We start from the raw sequence: 11,462 nt of genomic DNA on the forward strand, positions 1-11,462 counted from the left end.
CCCTGGGGAGCACACAGTCCTGTTTGGGGCCCCGTGCAGCACCCTACCCAGGGGGACAGCTTGAGGCTCTGTCTCAAAAAAAAAAAAAAAAGAAAAGAAAAGTTGGGGAAAAACAAATTATCTTCCTGCAGGCCATTTATCAATTACAAAGAAAAAACAGTAACTTTATAGTAGAAACGCCTGGCCAACACCTACCTTCTCCAAGCAATCAAGGACAACATCACCAGTAAAGAGACACGTCAACATCAAGTGCCCCTTGGTACGACCCCCTGGGAAGGACACGGCATCGCTCCTGCGGCAGTCCCACCAACAATGCATAACCTTGATCTCATCATGAGAAAACACTGGACAAAGCCAAAGTGGGGGACCATCTACAAGTGATTGACCAGAGCTCTTCCATACTGTCATGGTCACAAAAGGTAAGGAAAAGGGAAGGAACTGTCACAGGTTGGAGGCGGCCAAGCAGATGTGGTGACTAAACGCAAGGCAGGATCCCAGAGTAGAAAAAGGCATTAGTGGGGAAAACGAAATCCCAAAGGGAGTCTATAGTTTAGCTAGTAACATTACACTGATGTTAATTTCTTGGTTTTGACAGTTGGACTGGGTTTAGTAAGAGAATATGAACCAAAAACAGCAAAAAAGAGAGAGAGAGCGAGCTCGTGCATGTGTACACCACAAACACACAAGAGGTCGGACTTCTAAGTGCACAGACTCATCCTAGAAAAGGTGCTACATCCCTTATTGCTAAATGTCTCTACGGTCACCTTCTCTTTCCAAAAACAGGGTTCAAAATTTGAAGAGTGGACCACGTGCTGGCATCAGCGCATGGCTTCCCACGGGGAGTACTTCGAAGGTGACCATAGTGATATTCAGCAATGAGGTGAATAGCACTTTTTCTAGGATGAGTCTATGAACTTACTCACCCAACCTAATTCGTGTAAGAACATGCCACCAGGGCACATAAGAGCAGGGGTGATGTGGGAATACCAGTGCGTGTGCAAGAGAGCACGGCAGGGTGGCGGCTGGGAAGGGGGTAGGGGAAACAGCCCTGTGCTGTTGCAGGCAGCAGGCTGAGTCTCGGATCCAATTTTCACAAAAGGATTACTAGATTACATTCTTTACTACAGGCAGCTGTCCCTGTCAAATAAATAATCATCGCCTTACAATTATATATCACCTTTCAGCCCCCAGCCCTTTTCCTACATCTACAACCAGCCTGGGAATGCTTTCAGCCCTTGTCAGGGAAGGGAGTGGGAGAGAGGCAGGGGAGGGGCCCAGGGCCCACAGAGAGGGGCCAACTGAACCCCTTTCAGTTTCCAAGAAAGAGAGACTGGGCCCCCAGCCAGAGAAAACGGGGAAACAGTTGCCAAGAGGGGAGCCCAGTGGTGCAGGTGGGTAGGAAGGCTCTGGGAGAAAATAAAGGCTAGGACAACAGAGAGTGAGGGGCTTCCCAGGAGGGCATCTGGGCCTAGCAGCAGTGGGACAGGGTGCTTACCAGTTCTCAGACCCCAGAGCGTGATGCTGGGCACGCTCCTTAACCTCTCTGTGCCATCATCTCCTCATCTGTAACATGCACCTGCCACACGGGGAGCCTACCCCGTGGAAAGCACTCAGCACAACACCTGACACCAAACCCTGCTGGCCAAGACAGTGGGCTCTGGAGCTCAGTGGAAAATACAGGGACGCCTACTGGTCCCCAGGAGAAGCCCGAGATTCCCAGGTAGTGGATTCACACGTCCACTGCTAAAAACACAGGATGGAGCCTCTAAGTCTAAGCCTTAGGTAGCTGCCCCAGGGAGGAGGGGACTCATTCTGATGTGGGGCTGTTCTTGGCAAGGGTAAGGCAAGAACAGCCCACCCACAGAGTGGGGCTGGGCCAGGCTAGGAGAGGAGAGGCAGTGCTGAGGACAGGTGGCCCCAACTCAGAGAACAGCCTGGTCTACAATGGCCTTGCGTGTCCTAAGCAACTAAGACACAATGCCAGAGGCCCCCAAGCCCTGCCTCTGGGGCACTTACAATCTAGTTGGAGACACAAGTGCACACTGAAGAGCCAGGTCAAAACATGAGAGCTGTCACCACCCATAACACCAGCCAAGGACAAACAAGGGGACAACACAGGCACTGGAGGAAGGAAGACCAGGCACCACACGACAGAGGGCACACAGGGTGATGGAACCACCCAAGGCTTTCTCAAAGAAGCAGGGCTCCTGCTCACCCCAGAAAGAAATGTGGGCCTTAAAGGCACAGAAGCTGAGCAGGAGGGGGGTGGGGGCTGGCAGGGACCAGGGTGCGGCAACAGAAGCAAGCAGGCCATCCACCACCACGCTGGGGACCTGAGGGGAACGGGCTGGAGAAGCCTCTTCAGCTACACAGAGAAGAGCCAAGGCTGTGCGTCAGACAGCTGGGGGAGCAGGGGAGAGAGAAGGTTTTGGCAATAAGGAGCAAATCTTAAGTGGACAGGTTAAGAGCTTTCTTAGAAGGCCAAGTGCAATGGCTCACACCAGTAATCCTAGCACTCTGGGAGGCTAATGAAGGTGAATTGCTTGAGCTCAGGTGTTCAAGACCAGCCTGAGCAAGAGAGAGACCCTATCTACCAAAAAGAGAAAGATTAGCCAGGAATTGTTGTGGGCACCTATAGTCCTAGCTTCTTGGGAAGCTGAGACAAGAGGACCACTTAAGCCCAAGAGTTTGAGGTTTCTGTGACCTATGGCAACAGCACTCAACCCAGGGTGACAGAGTGAGACTCTATATAAAAAAAAAAAACAAAAAAAAGTTTTCTTAGACTTTCTGATGACATGGGAAAGAGACTACAGAAATTTTGATCACTTTGGTCAACACAAAACCGAAGCCTTAGGCGAGGTACAGTGGCTCACGCCTATAATCCTAGCACTCTGGGAGGCTGAGGCAATGGATAGGTTAAGCTCACACAGGTTTGAGACCAGCTTGAGCAAAAAGCAAGATCCTGTCTCTACTAAAAATAGAAATAGAAAAACTGAGGCAAGAAGATCGCTTGAGCCCAAGAGTTTGAAGTGGCTGTGAGCTGTGATGCCACAGCACTCTACCAAGGGTAACATAATGAGACTCTGTCTCAAAAAAAAAAAAAAAGAACAAAACCCAAGCCTTCCCTTTGGCAAGGACCTCAAAGCTCTTTGGTTCCCCATCAACTAACTGAATCTCACACACAGGGTCCCAAACTCCCTGGTGGCCTTCCCTGTGAACTGGAAGGCCATTCTCCACTAAGCCCCAGCACGTCCCTGTGGCCTTCACCAATGATCTGCAACCTCCTGAGCTCCTTACTCAATACAAACCTTCTTCTAATCTGCCAAATAAAGCCCCAAATTTCTCTTCAGCTTCCCACCGTACACCTCCCAACTTGCACTCGTCCCCCCTGCTGAGCCCACTCTACCCTTGGTCCTCTCCATAAACACATTTCCTCCTGTCCTCACCCATGTAACCTCGAAGCATCCCCGAGCCCACCATAAAACCTTCCGACAGGGCCTCCCAAACTAACCCCCAAACATCCTCCCACTAGACACACCACTAAATGCCCCTTTAACTTCCCACGTCAAGTTACAAACCTTCCTCATTCAAACTCTCCCCAGGAATCCCGATGGGGCCTGGGCCTTCAGCATCAGACCCCAAACTTCTCAACATCCCATACCAACTCTAAAAATCCGAAGAACATGTCAAAGTTTCCCTGTAGAGACGTCTCTGTGGGCTTGGAATGCGGAGGGCAGTGCTTCCCAACCACTCTGCGGCGGACACCAGGCTTTTCACTTCCCGTCCTTCCTGCACTATACGTGGCCTGCTATGCGGGGCTGCGGCACGTCTCACACCCACATAGGCCTGCCCCCTCTTCCAGGAGACAGTCCTTCCGCTCTGACTACAAATCTCTGACAGTCTCCTTGGTGCCAACCACCAAATTCCAAGATTCTCCTGGAGCTACCCCTAGGGGACCTAGAAGGTCACAGCCATGTCAACAGCCAGGAGCATTTCTAAATACTTACTTTCCCTTTCTGGACTCACTTCCTCACAGATCCACCAGGTCCATAGACCACACGTGGGGTGGCACCAGCCTCAATGACACTGCCCAGGCTGTCCCACTGGGTACCCTGAGATACCCCCCAGAAACCCCACCTCGGCCCTAACAAACAGGCCTCCCCAGGCATCTGGACAACCAAGTGCTGAGGCCACGCAGCGCTAACTCTGCAGCAGGAGAAAGGGCCTGTTGTGTGCTTCTGGGTGAGGCAGTGTGGGCACTGTGACCTGAGCCCAATGGGTCAGCTGCAGGGGCTGCGGTGTCACCAGCTAAGAGGGAGAGAAAAGCCATCCAAGGGCTACAGGGAGTGAGGGTACCCTTGAGGCTGCACACTGCACCACGGCGGGGAGGAAGGGCAAGCAGAGAGAATCCCTCACCCCGGGGAGCAGGCCCTGCCCTGCACAGTAAGAGCAGGCTGGGCCCTGATGGGGTGAAGGGAGGAGGGAAGAGTGAAGTACAAACAGAAAAGGGGAAAATATAATTAAAACTGACTCCTACTGAGCCACCTGCGAAAAACCACAGCTCACCCAAGACTTGGACAGAAGGATCATGAACAATATTGCTGGAGATTTCTCTCCGCAGCCTCAGCTGGATGAAGGGAGGGGACAAACTGAGCCTTCCCTAGACATCCCCACAAAAAATAAAAAAAAAGAGCCCCAAAGCTGAAACCTGAGAGATGCCAAGGGGCCATAGAAGGCAACTTATAGCCAGGAAACGGAGCACTTGGGCCAGATGCGGGCCCTGGAGGGGTGGGGCTGGGGCCTAAGCTCGGCACACACAGGGCTCCTGCCTCCAGCATCCACACCCTGTGCTGGGAGCAGGGTGCAGCTTTCTGCTTTCCCACAGGGGAACAGAGCAGGGGCCAGCAGCAGGGCCAGCACCCACCCTGTCCGAAGGCTGCTGAGTCTAGGGGCAGCTGCCAGAGGAGGGCACGGAAAACAAGTGAAGCAAAGGAAAGGGACAGGTGGGGAGAGACAAAGAGAAAGTAGGAGAGCACAGAGACGAGGCTGGCGGGGACAGCAGAGGCAGGAGCAGGCAGGGCCGGGCACTGGGGCTTCTTCCCATCTTCTTCCCATCCCACCTGGTACCCCGGACCAGCCCCTTCCTCTTAACACGTGTGACATCAGGAGGTACCGAGGGACACACAGCTCACTCTCCCTCTGACGTGGCTCACACCTCATGGCCTCCTAGGCACTAATGAGCAACCTCATCCCTATTAGGCGTACTGGCCACCTGGGCGCTGTCCCCCACAATCTATGATAGCAGGCACAGTCTTAGGCCCATGGCAAGGAAGCAGAGGCCCAGAGAAAGAAAGGGCCCAACTCGAGATCCCACCACCAGTGAGGGGAGAGTCAGACCCCAACACCCACTCCCAGCTCGGGGCACTCCCTGTTCTCAAACCAGCTTCCTCAGAGCCCAGAGCAGCAGCAGCCCCCATCTAAGGAAGCAAAGTTTCCCCTCTCCTGAGCACCAAGGGGCCCACGGTAGGATGATGGAGGAAGTCGAGCCCTTGAAGAACTGCATGCAGAAATCCGTGTGACAAGAAGTGGAATTATTTCCTCTGGAAAAAAAATGTTAATAAAAAACGCTCCCTCCCTGGCCCCCAGGGGTATCTGGCTGTAAGCTGATGTAATGCAGAGGGGAGAGGCCAAGAGGAAAGGGCCCTCCCCCACCCCCAGCAGGCTACTGCCAGAAGCACAACAGGGAGACCACAGCTGGAGCAGGGGCAGGGCAACCAGCCAAGCAGGATGCCGTAGCCCAGGATGGGTCCTCCCCATCTGTCTAGAAAGCAGAAGCCTTTGAACTGGCAACTCAGGGGCAATGCTCCCTTGGGGCCCAAATCTGGGCCTAGCATGAATGTGCTCCTGAACCCATCTTGTTCAGGAAAGAGACAAGGAGGAACCCAGGAGCCATCCTCCCTACTGCCTCCAAGTCTGAAAGATTCTGCACAAGGGAAGGGGCCAACTGGAAAGGAGTCCTCAGCAAAAGTCCCCTTGCCTCAGCTGATCTCAGAGCAGCAATAGTGGCTAGAAAGGTCAACTGGAATTCAGTTCCCACCACAAGGACACACTGCCCCTCCAGGCCCAAAGCCTTCACGGCACAATTGGCCAGTCGAGGAAGGTTTGGGACTGCCTGGCAGTGCCACAGTACATAGTGAGGGCTATTTCTCTAGCCCTACCCACCACACTCCTGCATCCGGCTCAAGGCACACCCTGATTGGAGGCAGCAGCAGTGACCACCTCCTCATTTTTGTTCACTTGCTCCTCCAACTGCTTTTTGCTTACTGGCTGGACTCCTCAGCTTCCCACAGCACCTGCACACACTTTGTTCTCACAAACATGTTGGGATGTAACCACAGAGTAACAACAGATGTTCTAACAGTCACCCTGACCTTGGACATCCAGGTGAGTGTTTCTCTCCCTTCTGCCAACCCCACACACATAGACCTGCCTCACTACAAAAAAGGAGGAGAAAACTAAAATGCCCCGAGACTGGGACTCTAAGGACCAGAGTTAGCATCCTGGCTTTACGACGCTAGACACATCCTTCACTTCTCTGGCCTCAATTTTCTTGACTGCAAAAGAAGGATACACCAGTACCTGACCCAAGGGCTTCAGGAAGACCAGTGGGACCACACAGATGAAGAAGCATGAGAACTGTCCACTGCCGCGGAATGGTTGAAGAACACCATGGTGAGTGGCATGTGCCTTAGCACCGGGACCACTGAGATGGCCTGCCTGGGATGGAGTCCCTGCTCAGCTGTTCCCAGCTGTAAGCAGTGGGGACAAGGTGCTGCCTCTGAAAGGGCTGTGTGAAGAGGAAGTGAGCGTCCTTGATCCTTCCCCCATACCTGTTAGTACCTGCACGGGCCACCAAGCCGGGAAACCCCAGAAGCAACCAGACTTTCCTCAGTGACACTGGGGCTTGGCTTCTGGTCCCTCTAAGGGATTGCAAACCCAGCCAGGAACATGTGATAAAGATCTTCCCAACCATGGTAGCCCTGCTGAAAGAGTCCAGGTCACAGTAAGGTGTCCTAAGAGGGTATCTCCCAGCCCTGGGATTGTCTGAGCGGAGACTGCAGCTTCTCAAGAATGTGGTAGGAGACTCAGACATCAGGTTAGTCTGAGACAGCTGCCTTGGCTTCATGCCAGCCCCCCCTCACACCCATCCTGGAATCAGAGAGACATGGAATTTGAGGCCCAGTGCCATCTAAGAAGTGACCCAGCAGAGCAAACAGCTGGGCTTGAATACAATCAACACGGGAGAGAAATCGATAGGTTTCCTGCTGCCATCTAGTGGCCAAATACAGAAGAGCAAGCAATAAGCCAGAGGGCCACCAGCATATCTCAGGGACCAGAGACCCTAGCTCACCCCTACAAGCCTGGAGCAGGACTGACCAGCTGGGTGAGGTAGAATCTATCAAAAAGTAGAGGGTGTGGCTTGGCACCCATAGCACAGTGATTACGGCGCCAACCACATACACCAAGTCTGGCAGGTTCGAACCCAGCCTAGGCCAGCTAAACAATGACAACTACAACAAAAAAATAGCCAGGGGTTGTGGCAGGCACCTGTAGTGCCAGCTATGAGGCAAGAGAATTGCTTAAACCCAAGAGTTCGAGGTTGCTGTGAGCTGTGATGCCACAGCACTCTACCAAGGGTGATAAAGACTCTATCTTAAAATAAAATAAAATAAAAAGTATGATAAGGATAATGAGGTGCAAAACAAATCCCACAAAAAACAAAGCCCGCCAGAAATTGATGAAGGAAGAATATAGTCCACACATCCACAGAACATTAAAAAGTGGTACCCTGACTCGGGGGCAAAGCACTGCAAAGGTGCTAAGAAGGAACAGGCAAACCAGATGCCAGCCCCGACCACAAGAACCTTCTTGGGCAACCTCCCCTCTCCTCCTCTCACTCCCCTTCCCCCAAGCGCCCCACAGCTATCCAGCCTCTGGGTGTGCCATGCTTCTCCCCACATTGTTCCTCTTCTTCCCTCCACTCCTGAACAATCTGTCTGTGCAGACACCACTGTCTCCTCCATGCCGCATGCCATCACCCTCCCTCATGCTTCAACCCTGGATGGTGACTTCCCCAGCAGAGCTAGCCTCTGCTCTCAGCTCCCTGTCACACACATGAGCTGAGCTGAGCAGCTGGCTCCACAGGCCTGCCCAGACTAGATCTCAGAGCCCTGGATGTGTGCTGCCCCAGCCATCTGCGGCACCACTGTCCCCAGACCTCTCTCTGCCCCTCCTGCCCATGTGTCTGTTGACTTGCCTGTGGTGACCCAGGTGATTTTCCAGCCCTAAGCAGCAACCCCAAGCAGAGGCAAGCAGGCCCTTACAGATATTAGGCTGGATAGACAATCAAGAGACCTGGGCTCCAGCCCTCACTGGCCCCTAACTGGCTGTGTGACATGCCAGGCAAGCTTCTGATTTCTAACCTTGAAATTTCCCCATTTTTACAATTAAAGATCACCCGATCACCTCTTGGGTTCCTTTCAGGTCAACATACGTATGACACTAATTCATACTACAGTTGTCACTGACCTTTAACAGCTAGTTGTATAGCTGTTCGCTCCTGAGTGAGGAGAAGACATCAACCCAATCACCCATTCACTCACATAATAAAAACACTGAACGCCCATATGGTAGGGTAGGATCGCTAGTTTCTGAGACTTGCTTAGCTCTGCTCTAGCCACAGCCCACAGGGGGAAAGGCCAATGAGGAAGGCCAATGGTCAAGGGTCAATGCTGAGCTGACACAGGAGGGAAAGCACTAGCCTGGAGCCTGACAGCCATGGGTCAGGACAGCAACCCCGACACACGCAGTGCTGGAGTTGACTTTGTTCATAATTAACGCACAAGTTTTACCTGTGATTTCCCATGGGAAGGGCTCTGGGATTAGGGGAGGGGTGTGCAAACAGGGACCCTCACATTTTACTGTTACCTTTCTGTTATTTTATTTTTTTCTTTCTTTTTTTTTGAGACAGAGTCTCAAGCTGTCACCCTGGGTAGAGTGCCGTGGTGTCACAGCTCACAGCAACCTCAAACTCTTGGGCTTAAGCAATTCTCTTGCCTCAGGCTCCCAAGTAGCTAGGACAGGCACCCACCACAACACCCGGCTATTTTTGTTGTTGTTGTTGCAGTTGTCATTGTTGTTTTAGCTGGCTCAGGCCAGATTCGAATTCACCAGCCTTGGTGCATGTGGCCGGCGCCCTTCCCATTGAGCTGCAGTGCCGCCCTATTTTATTTTTTTGTAGCAAGCAGATTTTCATTTAATAATTGAGTCTTATGTTAAAGTAAACTGAACAATTCCTGCAGATAGACCGATGGCAGATGACATGAGTGAGTACTCACAGGACAGTGCTCGTGAGGCAGGACAGGTCTCCCTAAGACGGGGCCCAGAGGGGGAGGGGTGGGGTCTCTTATAGGCAGGCAGGTGGTGGAGTGGTTTCTGGAGCACGAGGACAAACTCTCTGCTCCCCAAAATACTTCATCCATCTGCTCACTCATGCCTGAAATTCCTTAACTGAGGGACAGTCTTTGATTCCGCAGTCAGAAATAGGCTTGAAACTGTAAACCCACCCAAGAGATGTAAAATGGAGCCTTCAATGCATACTCAGAAGGAACAAAGTTGTGGTCCCAGGCAAGTGAGGCTCTTAGAATGATCCTGCAGATGACACAGGAAAGTTCAGGCTAGAGACAGGAGGACCTGGTAGACCTAACAGCCCCAGAAGTGATAAGGGGGAGTTCTGTGGCAGTCTGCAGAGCAGCACCTGTCCTCATCTGGACCTACGGGCAAAGAGAGAGTGTGTGCCCACCAAGGGCGGGGTGATGAGGCTGAGAACAATGGGAACGCTGGGAATGAAAGAATCCAAACCCAAAGAGCTTTGTGGTCTGGAGGAGGGATGGGCCACGCAGAAGAGACAATAAGAAAAAGTTCTATATTTGGAACCAAGAAACCAGGAGTCTCCTGGGCTGGTCCCAAACTAGCTGGAGGCCTGCCCTGGGATCCAGCTTCTTAAACAGGATCTAGACAAATGGGGCCACATGGTGAGAAGTGTGAACAGAATTGGGGCAAGAGAAAGCAGGATGTAAAGACTGAAGGGGAACACTCCACATCCTTGGGCATCAGAGAATGCAAATCAAAACCACGAGGAGATACCACTTCACACCTAGGATGGCCATAATTTTTTTTTAATGGAAAATAATGAGTGTTGGCAAGGATGTGGAGAAATTGGAACCCTCATTCACTGCCAGTGGGAATATGAAATGGTACGGTCGCTGTGGGAAACAGTTTGGCTGTTTCTCAAAATGTTAAACACAGAATTACCATATGATCCAATTCCGCTCCCAGGTATATACCCAGAAGAATTGAAAACAGGTGGCCAAACAGAAACGTGTGCACGAATGTTCATAGCAGCTCTATTCACAACAGTCTAAAGGTGGAAACAACCCAAACTCCATCAACGGATGAGTGGGTAAACAAAATGTGGTATATACATAGAACAGAATATTAGTCAGCCTTAAAAAGAATGAGGCACGGATACAGACTACAACACGGATGAACCCTGAAGACACGCTAAGTGACAGAAGCCAGAGGCAAAAGGCCAAATAGCATGTGAGTCCGTTTATGTGGAATGTCCAGACAGGCAACTCCACAGACCGGAGACGAGTGGCTGCCGGTGGTGAGGGGGACAGGGTGTTAGATAAGGGGATGGGGGTTCCTTTGGAGATAATGAAGTCATGGAACACTGGTGACAATTTCACAACATGGTAAATGTACTTAATGCCACCAAATCATACACTATAGAACAGATACAAGGATACATTTAACATGCATTTTATCACAATAAAAAAAATATTTTAGGACAGTGCCTGTGGCTCAAGGAGTAGGGCACCTGACCCATATACTAGAGGTGGTGGGTTCAAACCCAGTCCCAGCCAAAAACTGCAAAAAAAAAAAAAAAAATTATTTTAAAAAATGGAGAGGACTTTGGGAGGAACATGACACCAGTGTCAAATATTTGAAGGCATGTCCAATAGGCACATCCAGAAGACGGGACTTATTCTGTGAGTTCCCAGAGCATGGATCTTCCAGAAATCAAACTCCAACCTCACAACCTCGCAGCACCTACACACCTGCTACGTCTCAAGCACCGTGCTGAAGTTCTATCAGCAGTAGAGCGTTTTCTCATGTAATACCCACACGAGCCCTAGGAGGTACATGCCACTACTCTCCCCACTTTCAGGTGAAAAGCCTGAGGCTCAGAGAAGGCAGGTAACTGGCCCACAGCTGACAAGCTGGGGAGCCGAGATTCAAACTTGAACACCTGCACAATTAGCCCCCACACCACATACAACTGTCAGCAGAGAGGACAGGCTGCAGCATCAGGTCTAAGCTCAATCAAGCCCCACTAT

At 51.6% G+C, this 11,462-nt stretch overlaps 1 protein-coding gene across 3 annotated transcripts in view; it reads right to left on the bottom strand.

Moving 5' to 3' along the window:
• TSPAN9 (tetraspanin 9) overlaps positions 1–11,462 on the bottom strand; it is a 198,329-nt gene that overhangs the window by 135,466 nt on the left and 51,401 nt on the right. The window lies entirely within an intron of this gene.

Source organism: Otolemur garnettii, unplaced genomic scaffold (assembly GCF_000181295.1).
Source record: "Otolemur garnettii isolate 467f Iridium unplaced genomic scaffold, OtoGar3 scaffold00104, whole genome shotgun sequence".
Classification (NCBI taxonomy): Eukaryota; Metazoa; Chordata; class Mammalia; order Primates; family Galagidae; genus Otolemur; species Otolemur garnettii.